The sequence below is a fragment of the Protopterus annectens genome, chromosome 1.part1 (genome assembly GCF_019279795.1).
Source record: "Protopterus annectens isolate FY-2018-M chromosome 1.part1, PAN1.0, whole genome shotgun sequence".
Lineage (NCBI taxonomy): Eukaryota > Metazoa > Chordata > Ceratodontiformes > Protopteridae > Protopterus > Protopterus annectens.
The window spans coordinates 1,057,810,924-1,057,823,659 of record NC_056726.1 but is presented as its reverse complement, the minus strand read 5'-3'; the positions used below and the strand labels follow the sequence as shown (position 1 = coordinate 1,057,823,659).

Sequence of the window (12,736 nt, the reverse complement as noted above, 5' to 3'; positions counted from 1 at the left end):
AACGTTTCCTGGAATTCATTAATTCCAATGCCCTGGGCCAGCTCATTCTTACCCCCACTAGAGGTAGCAACAACCTTGACCTGGTCATTACTAAAATGGGTAACTGTTGCTCTGTACCAATAGTCAACTCTTCCCTGATTAGATCTGACCACAAACTAATCACCTTGGAAATCCACATCCCTCCCACCCCCCCACTGCAAAGATAACCACCATGAAAAACTTCTCCAAAGCTAACTTTGGGCTCCTAAAAACAGAGGTGGCTAACTTCACGGCATCCTTGCAATTGGAGAATAGCTACATGATTGCCAAATCATACACTAATGCCCTGTACAAACATGTACACAAATGCATGGATATCGCCATACCCAAAAGAACCAAGACGCTGTCCTCCAAACAAAGGAAGTCAATCTGATGGTCCCCTGCCATAAACAAACTCTGCAACAGAAGGGGGAAAGTGATGAGAAATACAGTGAAGTCCCAAGACTGGAAAATCTCCCTTATCAGTCTCAACAAAAAGATGAGATTCCTCATCAAATCCTCTAAAGCTACCTATGAAAAAAGAATTGCAGCAGATAGTAAAGACAACCACAAGGCCTTGTATAGTTATGTAAAGAATCTCCACTGCAATACCCATATTTGCTCAGAGCTGTTGCACAATGGCACCTCTTATACCAAGCCAACAGATATTGCCAATATACTTGCCGACAGATTCAATGCCAACTTTACCCCTCTCTCTCCCCCAACAAAGGACCAATCACAATATCAGTAGATTGCCAGGTACCCAGTATTACTGCTGCACAGGTTAAAACAGCACTGTCCAAGGCCAAGAATACAGCTTCTATGGGACATGACAATATCCCTGGCTGTGTTCTACATGAACTACAGAGTGAACTGGCACCTCACCTGTGTGCCTTGTTCAATCACAGCCTCACCTCAGGCTTTGTCCCTACCAAATGGTGCACTGCTACAGTCATCCCTCTCCACAAAGGAGGACTGACTACAGACCTTGGGAACCATCGCCCCATTAACCTGACAAGTCTGATATGCAAAGCTATGCAATGCATCATCATGGACCTAATAAACAAAGATATAGAGAACCTTCAAACTCTGAATCCCACACAGTTTGGTTTTGTGAAGGGCAGATCATGCCTGCTCAACCTGGTTGACTTCTTTGAGTTACTCACCAGAGGTGTGGATGAGGGCAAGGTGGTTCATACAGCCTACCTTGATCTGGGCAAGGCCTTTGATAACATTCCCAACTCAGGAATCATAGAAAATCTCACTAAGCTAGGCATCAACCCCTATATCACTAGGTGGGTTGGAAACTGTCTCACAGATAGAACCCACAGTGTGAAAGTAGCTGACTCCAAGTTAGACTGTTGACCAATCATGAGTGGAGTCCCACAGGGTTCGGTCCTGAGTCCTCTCCTGTTTGGTATCTACTTCTCTGAAGTTCAAGCCAACATGAAGGGACTCTGGCTGACAAAGTTCGCAGATGATTGCAAGTTGGGAGCCATAATTAACTCCCCAAGTGATCTTGACATCCTACAGAAAGGCCTCACTGAGACCAATGACTGGTGTCAGAACCATGGCCTTAAGCTCAATGCCAAAAAACGTGTCATCATCCCCTTTGGGAAAAACCCAGATCCCATGAATTACCACACTGATGGTAGTCCACTGAACACAGAAGGTGTGCCATAAGAGATCTGGCAACACAGGCTGACAGCAACCTCTCTTTTGACCACCACATTGCCATTGTGGTCAGAAAGTCCTTCTATGTGGTACATCTCATTACTAAGGGTTTTGCATCCGGGAAGAAAGAGGTCATTCTCTCCCTCTACTCTTCCCTCATTAGACCAATCATTGAGTACAATGCCCTATTTGACATGTACCTCACTAGATGCCTACAACAACTGGAGAGACCGCAAAAATACCTCACAAAGAGGATTTTAGGCATTAAACACTTGTCCTATATGGACAGACTCAAAAAACTCCAACTATTTCGTGTCACATATTGCCTACTTAGAGGCGATCCCTGCTTAACTTACAAAGCCATGTCTGACCCAGCTCTGTTAGAAATGCTACATCTAAAGAAATCCCAATCACTCTGCACAACACGCTCCAGCAACCTCAACCTCATTACCACAAACAACAGAACAAGCTGGAGGGACAGGTTCATAACCCACAGACTGCCCATGCTATGGAATAGACTTCCCATAGATGTCAAGCGGAGTGCCTCACTGGCCCTCTTAAAGAGAAATCTTGATGTATGGATGGGAAATTGAAAATTCACCCTGGGGATCACTCCACTGGCTCTACTTGACAGAGGCACTGGGAACTAAGGTCGGATGGCACTATGCCAGGGTAATCCTATGGGCTAGGCTTGTAAAGGCTCCAGGGCCATTAGCCTAGTACATACCTATGAACCTATAAAGAAGCTATAAAGGAAGCAGATAAAATAAACATGGATATGTTACATGGGATATACGGAACAAAAGAATAAATAAAATTATGTTTAATGATTAATGGATTTTAGCAACAATATTAAGTAAAATCAGATGTTGGTTATAGAAAAAGAGTGGGGGTCTAACAATGATGAAAATTTAGTATGATTGTGTTAACAGATTTGTATATATGTGTATATGGGTCCACTTCTAAATCTTGAAAGCTCATAATCTTGAAATTCAAAATACTGAAGTCAAAATCCTGAAAGTTCAAAATACTGAAAACTCAAAATACTGAATTTCATAATAATGAAAAAAACTATAGGATACTAACACTTACTATACTCCAGCAGAAGTACATAGAGAAACACATAGAATTCAAAGCATATTAGTTTACTCCAACTATTAGCAGGGGGGCAAAACCCCTGCACCCCTCATGTGGGGAGCTGTGCCCCACACCTCATGCTACTTAAATATATCATCTCTGAGATCACACTTCACTACACTAACATGAGTTATGTTGTAGTATAGCAAGTTAGAAGGGAACATGACTAAGGTTACAACAGGCAGCCATGAAACACGTAATGGTATGGCTGACATTTTCTTCTGTGGAGTGTGATCTCGGAGTTGATATATTTAAGTAGCAGGGGGTGTGGGGGGGTAATATGTTTTATTATGTCGTTGTGTTGTAATATTGTAAGTGATGGTGTACTCTGTTTTTTCAATATTATGAAATTCAGTATTTTGAGTTTTCAGTATTTTGAACTTTCAGGTTTTTGTCTTCAGTATTTTGAATTTCAAGATTATGAGCTTTCAAGATTTAGAAGAGGACCCATGTATGTGTATGTATATAGACATATATATATATACACACACATATATATATATATATATATATATATATATATATATATATATATATATACACACTTGTGTGTGTGTGTGTGTGTGTGTGTGTGTGTGTGTGTGTGTGTGTGTCTATCTATCAATTCCCCAACCATTTAATCTATCCCTGCCTGCAATTCCACAAGCATTTGATCTATCCTTACTTGTAATTCCAGAAGAATTTAGTACATCCCTATCTGGAATTCTGCAAGTGTGTGGCCTTTCCCTACCTGCAATTCTGCAAGCATTTGATATATCCCTACCTGCAATTTTGCAAGTGTTTGGTTTATCCCTACTTGCAATCCCACAAGCATTTCAGCTATCCCTATCTGCAATTCCACAAGCATTTGGTTTATCCCTACCGAAAATTCCATAAGCATTTGGTCTATCCCTACCTGCAATTCCTCAAGCATTTGGTCTATCCCTACCTGCAATTCCACAAGCATTTCATCCATCTCTACCTGCAATTCTGCAAGTGTTTGGTCTATTCCTACCTGCAATTCCACAATCATTTGGTCTGTCCTTACCTGCAATTCCACAAGCATTTGGTCAACCCTACTTGCAATTCCACAAGTGTTTGGTCTATCCCTACCTACAATTCTGCAAGTATTTGTTCTAGCCTACCTGCAATTCTGCAAGTATTTGGCCTATCCCTACAAGCATTTGGTCTATCCCTACCTGAATTCCACAGGCATCTGGTCTATCCCTACCTGCAATTCCACAAGAATTTGGTCTCTACATTCCCACAAGCATTTGATCTATCCCTACTTGCAATTCCACAAGCATTTGGTCTGTCCTTACCTGCAATCATGCAAGTGTTTGGTCTATCCCTACCTGCAATTCCACAAGTGTTTGATATATCTCTACCTGCAGTTTCACAAGAGTCTGGTCTATTCCTATGTGCAATTCCACAAGCATCTGTCTATCCATATCTGCAATTCTGGAAGCATTTGGTCTGTCTCTACTAGCAAATCTGCAACTAGAATACTGCCTTCCAGTAATATCTCTACATTTCTCATACAGCACAGATAGGTTACAAATCACAGAGACTAGGATCTGTTGATTTACATTATTAGCCAACCCACATGCTCACCACTTAAACCTCTGAAAGGGCTCATCTGGGTTCCTTTTACCAGCAGTTCAAATGTCTTGCTAAGCACCTTATGCTTTAGAATTATAAAACTAGGTTATTGTGCTTTACTAAAAACAGAACAACTTATATGTAGTATATCCTGAGGTCATGCTATCACCCATCCATGATTCAAAACCACTAAAGGTGAAAAGAGGATTTTTTAAACACAGGCCAGCCACCTGGTATGGACTCTGTACTGAAACAAGCACTTATGCACCCTAAGTGAACCAAAATCGAACCTAAGGAAGCTATGCACCTTAACTCATTCCCTTCAGTGCAGCTCTTTTGTGTGTGTACCTTTAACTCTCATTGGGTGTGCATTGAGCCTTTAAAAAAATGAAGTTATCAGCTTACAGTTCTAACAAATCCTCATTGACGGAGGTCAAATATAAATACAATTATGTTTGCCATCATGTATGCTTCAAGACGAAATATTCTGATACCTTGTATATAGTATGGGTTTGGAATTATTAATGCAAATATGAACAGGCAATATTTGATGCCTAGAAGAAAAGTAGGAGGTAACTGCAGAAACACCTGGAGGTTCACTAGGCTGTAATGAGTAACTGAACTGAAATCTAACCTAAGGAAGTGATGCAGCCTAAACTGAACCAAAATCTAACCTAAGGAAGCAACTGCATAAATAAGCTACATGCATCTATTTTAGAGACAATGGCTAAATGTCCAAAAATCTCTTGCAGAACTTAAATCATTCAGCACTTTGAAGCATTAGTATATCACACTCAGTCTCTGCAAATAATGTATACATCAACATCAATATCTGTAGATATTTTATACGTCAACATCAATATCTGTAGATATTGCACATTTTCTGTCTTGTGATAGAAGTTACATGGTCTATATTTCATTGGTTTAATAACCTATGAACTTACTCCTTTTTTAAACTGCTTAGTCCCCTTGACTGAATATGTCATTCATGTGGAAATCTTGATGTATATTTTGCACGCAATCCTGCAATCTCCCTCAGTACTTTTTTAACTTACTTTCTACAGTATTATATTTAATGCTTTATGCCACTTTATCATCGTCTATACTGTGTTAATTACCATTATAGTGTTAATTGCTGTTAAAGCCTAGGTTATGGCTGGAAAAGGTTTGTAGATCAGCACACCTTCCTTGCTAACAAATGGAAAATAAAATATATTTTCCAATAATTCTTCATGGGGGTGTCATCAGTCAAACATGCCAAGCACAAAATAGTTACAGTGATACATAGAATTTGTAGACAAAAATATGGTTTGTCTTTGGCAATAGTAGTATTATGTGGAACTAAAATTTGGCAACTCTCTGACCAGATCTCTGACCAGATGCTAATACTCTCCAGAAGTATATTTCAAAAGAGGCACTAGATGCAGGACTATACAGTAAAAGCAGCTTTTTTTTTACAAATAAAACAAGTCAACAAATATAGCCCAGTTGGCCTTAAGTGCTCTACCACCATGGATACTAAATGTTCTCTTACAGTCATTAATTTACACATTTATTTTAACTGCCTTCATGTAATTTCTTTTTTTTTTCAAAACTATTTTTTGAGTTTTATAATTAAAACAAATATAACAATAATAAAGACATACATCAACCACAGCATGACAGTAATGAGAAGCAAAATAGAAAAATCACAGTTAAGCCATATACACAGGTGCCATTTACCTCTCACATAAACTAATCTTTTGATCAAACATGTATTCACTATTCAGAATTGGTTTATAAAGCTAGAGGCCCTTACAAACAAAAAATGAGAAATGTGTTAAAAACCAGAAATGTAATTAAAGGAAAAACTGAACCCCCTACATTCAGGGATATAAAGTAAGTATCTTTAGTGTGATAGGTATTCAAATAATTGCAATACTTTAGGAAGTGCAGATGTAATTCTGACTGTACGTTAAGTATTTATGAGCTGTTATATACTTGATTGCCAATTGCTTAAATCATCTTCAAGAGAGACAAGCCCCGGGATTCATGAACCTTGCGCCAGGCGCCAGCATAGTGTCGGCGTTATAACGCCAAATATGGCTGCTGAGCGATTCAGGTATGAATGAATTCCACGTGCACTACCGGCATGCGCTGGACCTTCTCCGCCCCCTGCGTAGGTATGCAAAACACACTGTGTGCGGTATTGCACCATGCAAATGAAGGGAAATAGCGATCCACGAAGTGGCGCAGGCGTAGCGTAAGGGCACGGCAATGTAAACCAAAAAAAACGGTTTACATTTACCCAAACATGACCGAGGAGTAACGGAAGGCTGTCAAAGTCAGGTATCATACAGGTGCAATATGCCAATGGGGAAAGGCACCGAGAATGTCCAAAGAAAATATGCACAAAATGTAAAAAATGACATAAATGGCATGTACGTAGAAAGAACAGCAGACCCCCCGGATATGTGCACAGAGGTTGCAAAGCAATGAAATAATATGACAATGTCCTAAAAGAGCAGTATAACACACATCAGCTGCACAGCCACCACACACCATAGTATGTATGTAAAGCTGCAACCCCAGCGCAATGGTTGTCAAGGAGTGGTGGCAGTGTTCGGCGCCGTAACCATGTATTAGTAGTCAATTCCATGCAAATGAGGCAGATAATAGTGAATCGCAAAAACGGCGCCAGTGTAAGGATGGAGCAAACGGCGTAGCGGTACTACACCGAGGAGTGGCCTACACGAGATACATGTCAACCACAGAGGGGTGTGCCACTGTAGGAGGAAGGATATTGGAGGGCAGCAAATCTGGGCTGTACAATGCACATCACAGCATCAGGACTGGCGTGTGAGGAAATAGATGCGCTGAGAGTACATAATGCGCGCACAGATGCATGTGCACGAGGATGACTACGTTCCCCAAACCAGTCATGTGACGGCCTCCCCGTCAACAATCACGGATATAGGAAGGTAATGCGGAGAATACGAGGAAATGCGGAAGCAGTCTAAATGGAGCCGTAATGAGCAATCAACACCAATCAATCCAGGAAGGGCAAACGGCGGCAGCTGACAACTCTGCATGCAGACTCCTGCATAACGGGAAAGGGGAGGCATATGAATGCAAAGATAGTAGGGGATGTAGTAGAAATGCAAAGAGCAAAGAACTGAAATAGCACAGGTAAGTACAGAAGTAGCATAACTGCAGCTGCAGATAAAATGCATCATATGCCATGTGCCTGTAGGATGCAGTAATGTAAGATGCAAAGCTAAGGCAATGCAGGCAACTGTAATGTAACACTAAAGGCAATACCGTTGCAGTTGCAACCGTAAAACTGCAAAAATAATCCATGGATACGGCTGCACAGACACACCCAATGACATCACCGGGTATACAGCACAACAGTATAAAGTGTGAATGCACACAACACACAGCGCGATTTCCCAAACGCCGCACCGTGGTTGATGACACCCATCAGAAATGCACACACACACATGCAAGAACGCCATAATGAGGCACACGCACAAACAAGAATAATCATAGAGCGTGTGTATGGGATGTTGAAATCACGGTTCCGGTGCTTGGATACATCCGGTGGAGCCTTGCAGTACTCTCCAGGCACATGTGCCCACATATTCATAGTATGTTGTATGCTACACAATATGATTCTGCGGAAACAGCTGCTGCAGGGACATAATGCTGGAGGGCCACCAAGCCCGCCACAACTGCCAGGGCAAGCACAGGCACAGGGCGTTCAGCACCATGGACACACTGAGCCAGCCCCAGTAGGTAGACAGAGGCTTACCCAATATGCCTACGCCCTGGCAAAAAGGGAACGCATAGCACATACTTTGACAGTGTAGGCCCCATGGACTGACACCTCCTGACCTGCACACACAGTAAAATGGACGCCACACAAACATGTCCGCCCATAATGTGTACCGTATGTGCGGACGTATGTGTGACTCCAACAAAGGCACCACCCAAACATTGCGCACCCAATAGCCAGCAGAGCATGGAACGCCAACACCTCGAACGCACGCCGGCTCCACAGCAGACGGCGTAGCCGTATGCTGCCACATTCGCCGCAAGTCGAATACATATGTACCTATGTGCATACACAGATATGGAAATAGATATCAGTACACACGTAGAAATATATGTACACATACACAGATATAAAGTACAACAGGTTAATATGGAACCCAGGGATGCAAGTTGACAGAGAAGTAAGACGTGATATCACGACATAGTAAACATAGTGAACGTCAACCCGATCATCCGGGAGGGTGGCCAGAGCAGGGAACGCCAGCCATGGAAATGTTAACCTGCATCAATGTATATCCGCGGGTCGGGATGATCGCCAGGCCACGGTACAGCAACGTGATATGTGCGTGTCATATCCATAGGATATGACTGCGGAGGTCCACACGGCCGCCGGCGATGCGTCCAACGTAGGTATTGTGTTCAACCATCGGTGCGAAAGCGGCAATCATACCTGTCAAGTGTACGTCATTATGAGGAACGTACCTTAGTTGGGGTCTAAAATAGTGCCTGTTCCGCGAAGTTCCTCAAAGTTCCACATTGAAATAGTCTGTCACACACGCAATGTTAGGAATAGATTTAAATGTAACCTGGTAAATATCAATGAAACATATGAATTCAGTAAAGGTTCTTCCTTGTACGTAAACCAGCATATTTCAACCACCCTATGACCTTCTTAGCTGAAGTTGTTAGTAAGCCATTAGTATGTGTTTCACATTTTGCCCATGTGTTACACATTATGAAGGTGCGTGTCCCTCATTCTGGGAATGGAAGGCCGAGAGCTACGGTGGGAATATGTGTATGTGTGAGGTGAGTTTGTCGTGTGTCACGGCGCGTGTGTGTAATGTGTGTGCCACTGTAAAATGTGTATGTAGGTGACATGTCACACGTGGAGTGGAATAGCATGCGTAGGCATACAGTACAGGAACCATAGGCGTATGTATAGCAGTGCCCAGAAAGTAGTATTGACAGCCCCTCAGTGGCAAGGCGCGTGGCGACATAAAACGATGGAAAGCGGAAATGTCCCAGAAAGTACCACAGGCCCATAGCCAACAGGAGATGCAAAGGACGCATGTACAAACTATGACCGCATGTATGGCGGCCATATGGTAGACTCAACAAGACATGTCGGCAACGTTACACAGCATCAGGCATGTACGGCGAAGATACGCTGGTGTTATCCCGGCACCAATCGTGGCCACGTACCGACACGGAAAGACCGCAGTGTGTTCCACGACTGTTAGGTAAGCAAGCGCCACACGAATAGGAGCCAACCGGTAGCGTACAGGTCGTTCCAAGTACAGGGCCACAATCACCGTAGCTATCAGTGACAAAATGCCAATGGATAGTAGGCACGTACGAACATCCGCAGATATATAACCGATGTGAAGGAGGAATACGTGCAGGAAGCACACACGCAGGCGACACCGACACCACACAACATCAACAAAACAAACACTCCCAGAACAACAGACAGGTAACCTGCAGCTCCCCAGGCAGGGATGGAGCACACACACAAGCATATCGTGTATGTATAAATGCAAGACCCACACCCCGTACCCGTCACCCATATCCGCAGATATACCCCATCGCACATATCAAAGGGATACCAGCCGAAACCGTAGCAAAAACATACAGGCAGTCAATGACAGCGGCATACCCGCGACAAGCCGCGTGGGAAACACTAGCAGCAGCCGATGCTTCCCTGCATCCGTTGTGTACAGGAATATAACAGCTATGTTACACATCTAAATGCACAACGCCAACGACAGACGCCGCCAGGACACGGACACCCACGTGTCGAACAAAATATCATACCCAACACACACAATCCAAGGCCAACACAGCGATATGTACCTGACACCACACATAGTGGATGCAGTCACACAAACATGATACAATACATACCATCCCCACGAAGGTAGTGCAGATAACCAACGGCCACACGAGGAATGAACCATGGCCTAGTTTCGCGCGTAACGTACGAATGGAGGAGAATCACCGCTGATATGCGCATAAGTACACACCGAGGAACAGCTATTGGCGTGATGAACCCACATGCCTCAGGTGACGGCGAATAAAAGGAAGGCTCCCTGGATATTCAAACCGTATGTTCATACCGAACCGAAACAGAATACGAATCAAGCAAGAGGAAGACAGTTAGAATACAAAAGCAAAGGCCGGAAAGGTATGTTTAACCCACGATATGTACTGGTGTGTAACGCATGATACGTATGACGAATCTGCACTGTATGTGAACGATGTGTGTAAGTAAAGATACCTGTCCATCAGGCAGAGAGTGGTGAAAGGTGGTTATGTAATGCTAAGCCGCGAAGTATACCAACGACTGTGAACAACATGTGCACAGCAGTGGGACAACATGTACACAGCCGGGATAACCCAAGGTCCCCAATAGGGATTTCAAACACAGAACAATGCCACCACCCACGCTGATGCTGTCAGTGGATATCGAACAATGAAGTGCCACAGCAGGGGATAGGACATGTGTGTATAGTGTCACAGCACACATGTGCATGGGCATATACCGTCGATGTCATACGGAATGTGCGCACGATGTGCACGTATCCCTCGCAGTAGGGGTGACTATGTCAATTATGTGTAATGCAAAGCTGTCATGATGGATATGTTCAGAAATCATAGACAGTATCACAGGCATAGCATGCATGATGGAGGGATGGCCTAATGTTATGTACATAAACAGGATCTGCATGGCCTGCACATATGGGACAGAGTAGTAGCAGAATAGGTACCCGAAATGGAGTGAACAGCAAGTAACCATGTGCAAACGTTCCGTAGCCGGTGCAATGTGTGCAACAATGATGTCCGGCAGGGCCGTGTGTAAACACATGTGCAATGTACACAGTAGTGTCACCCCCCCCCCCATGGTAGTGTCCACTGAACAGCAGAGGTGGATGTCAACTGTATGTCTATACAGTACTTCCGCTGTGGTGGTACCATGGGTCTGTGTCACCCTACCAGCAAGGGAGTTATGACATGACTAGTGACACACTGTGTCCCTGTGGGATGTGCACAGGACCTATGTCCCACAGCACGGTGTGTGTCCAGTCTGTGGAGGTCACACAGATGCCCAGGCTGAGCAATGTGGCATGTGTGCACACATGCAGGAGTGCTCCTCCCACACTGCCCACTGCAAACGCCATGTAGGAGTACTACATGCATCAGTAATGCGGAGAACATGGCCCATGGCAGAGTAGATGACACCCCTGTGTTAGTGGTATGCAGGTGAGTACAGATGTGTTTCACGACTGTCATTTGCATATGTAAACAGTCTGAGCCGGGTAGACATCACGGCATGACTATACTGAGACATGTAAAGTTGTATCCATTGTGTAAGGTACACCACATATGTGTTATTGTAACACTGCCCGCGTGTACATGTGTGTATGGCACAGGTACAAGGGCAACCAATGTATCAGCCACACATACGGTCCAGAAATGCGTGGCCCTGCACATGTGTACCCACGCCATGCCATAGTGGAATATGGCAACCACAGCATCATGTGGGGCATGTGTGTGTACAGCAACCATGTACAATGTGATATGCATGTATAGGGACAGTATCCATGAGATACACAGTGCATGACTGTCACTATGCAAAGGTGATGTGTATGCACTATGTGTGATGTAACTGATGCAATGATATCCACATGATATATCTGCCACACTGACACCTGTATGGTTGTTAGAAATATGACTAGGATGAGCTAGAATGCTGCCAGGTATGTAGATGTGGTATATGTAGGCATGGACAATACTCTGTGACAGCATGTAGTGTATGTAAGTAAATAGTGAGCATGAGGGGCCACATGACTGAGGACTGTGCAATGTCACATATACCTGACTTGTTGTAGTTAGCATGATATGCCTGTGCCACTGTGTGACCTGAACAGGAGGCACATGGCGTAACATCCTGAGACATGGGGTACGATGTGATGCTGGATGCGTACATTGGTAATACCATAAAGTGGAATGGCGCTGAAGGGCAAAGAGCGGATAATGCCTGATTTGATACCATCTGTACCACACCGACCACCCATGCAATGGTATGAGAGGTGGCCAGCATGTGGATGTGGTGTGCTGTGGTGCACAGAAGCCCAACAAGGGTGCCAGTAAAGGCCTGGAGGTCGTCAATGAGTGTGTGAAGCATGTATGTGAGGATGTGGCCCAGTGCCATACTGAATGGCCCAGTCATGGGTGTACAAATGCAGCCCAATACGTGCAATGCAGTACCACCCATGTGTAGTGCGATAGA

General features: G+C 43.9%; 1 protein-coding gene across 2 annotated transcripts in view; it reads left to right on the top strand.

Annotated features, from left to right (window-relative positions):
- Positions 1 to 12,736, top strand: part of LOC122808913 (calhepatin-like) — a 375,655-nt gene that overhangs the window by 72,499 nt on the left and 290,420 nt on the right. The gene's annotated exons all lie outside the window — the stretch shown is intronic.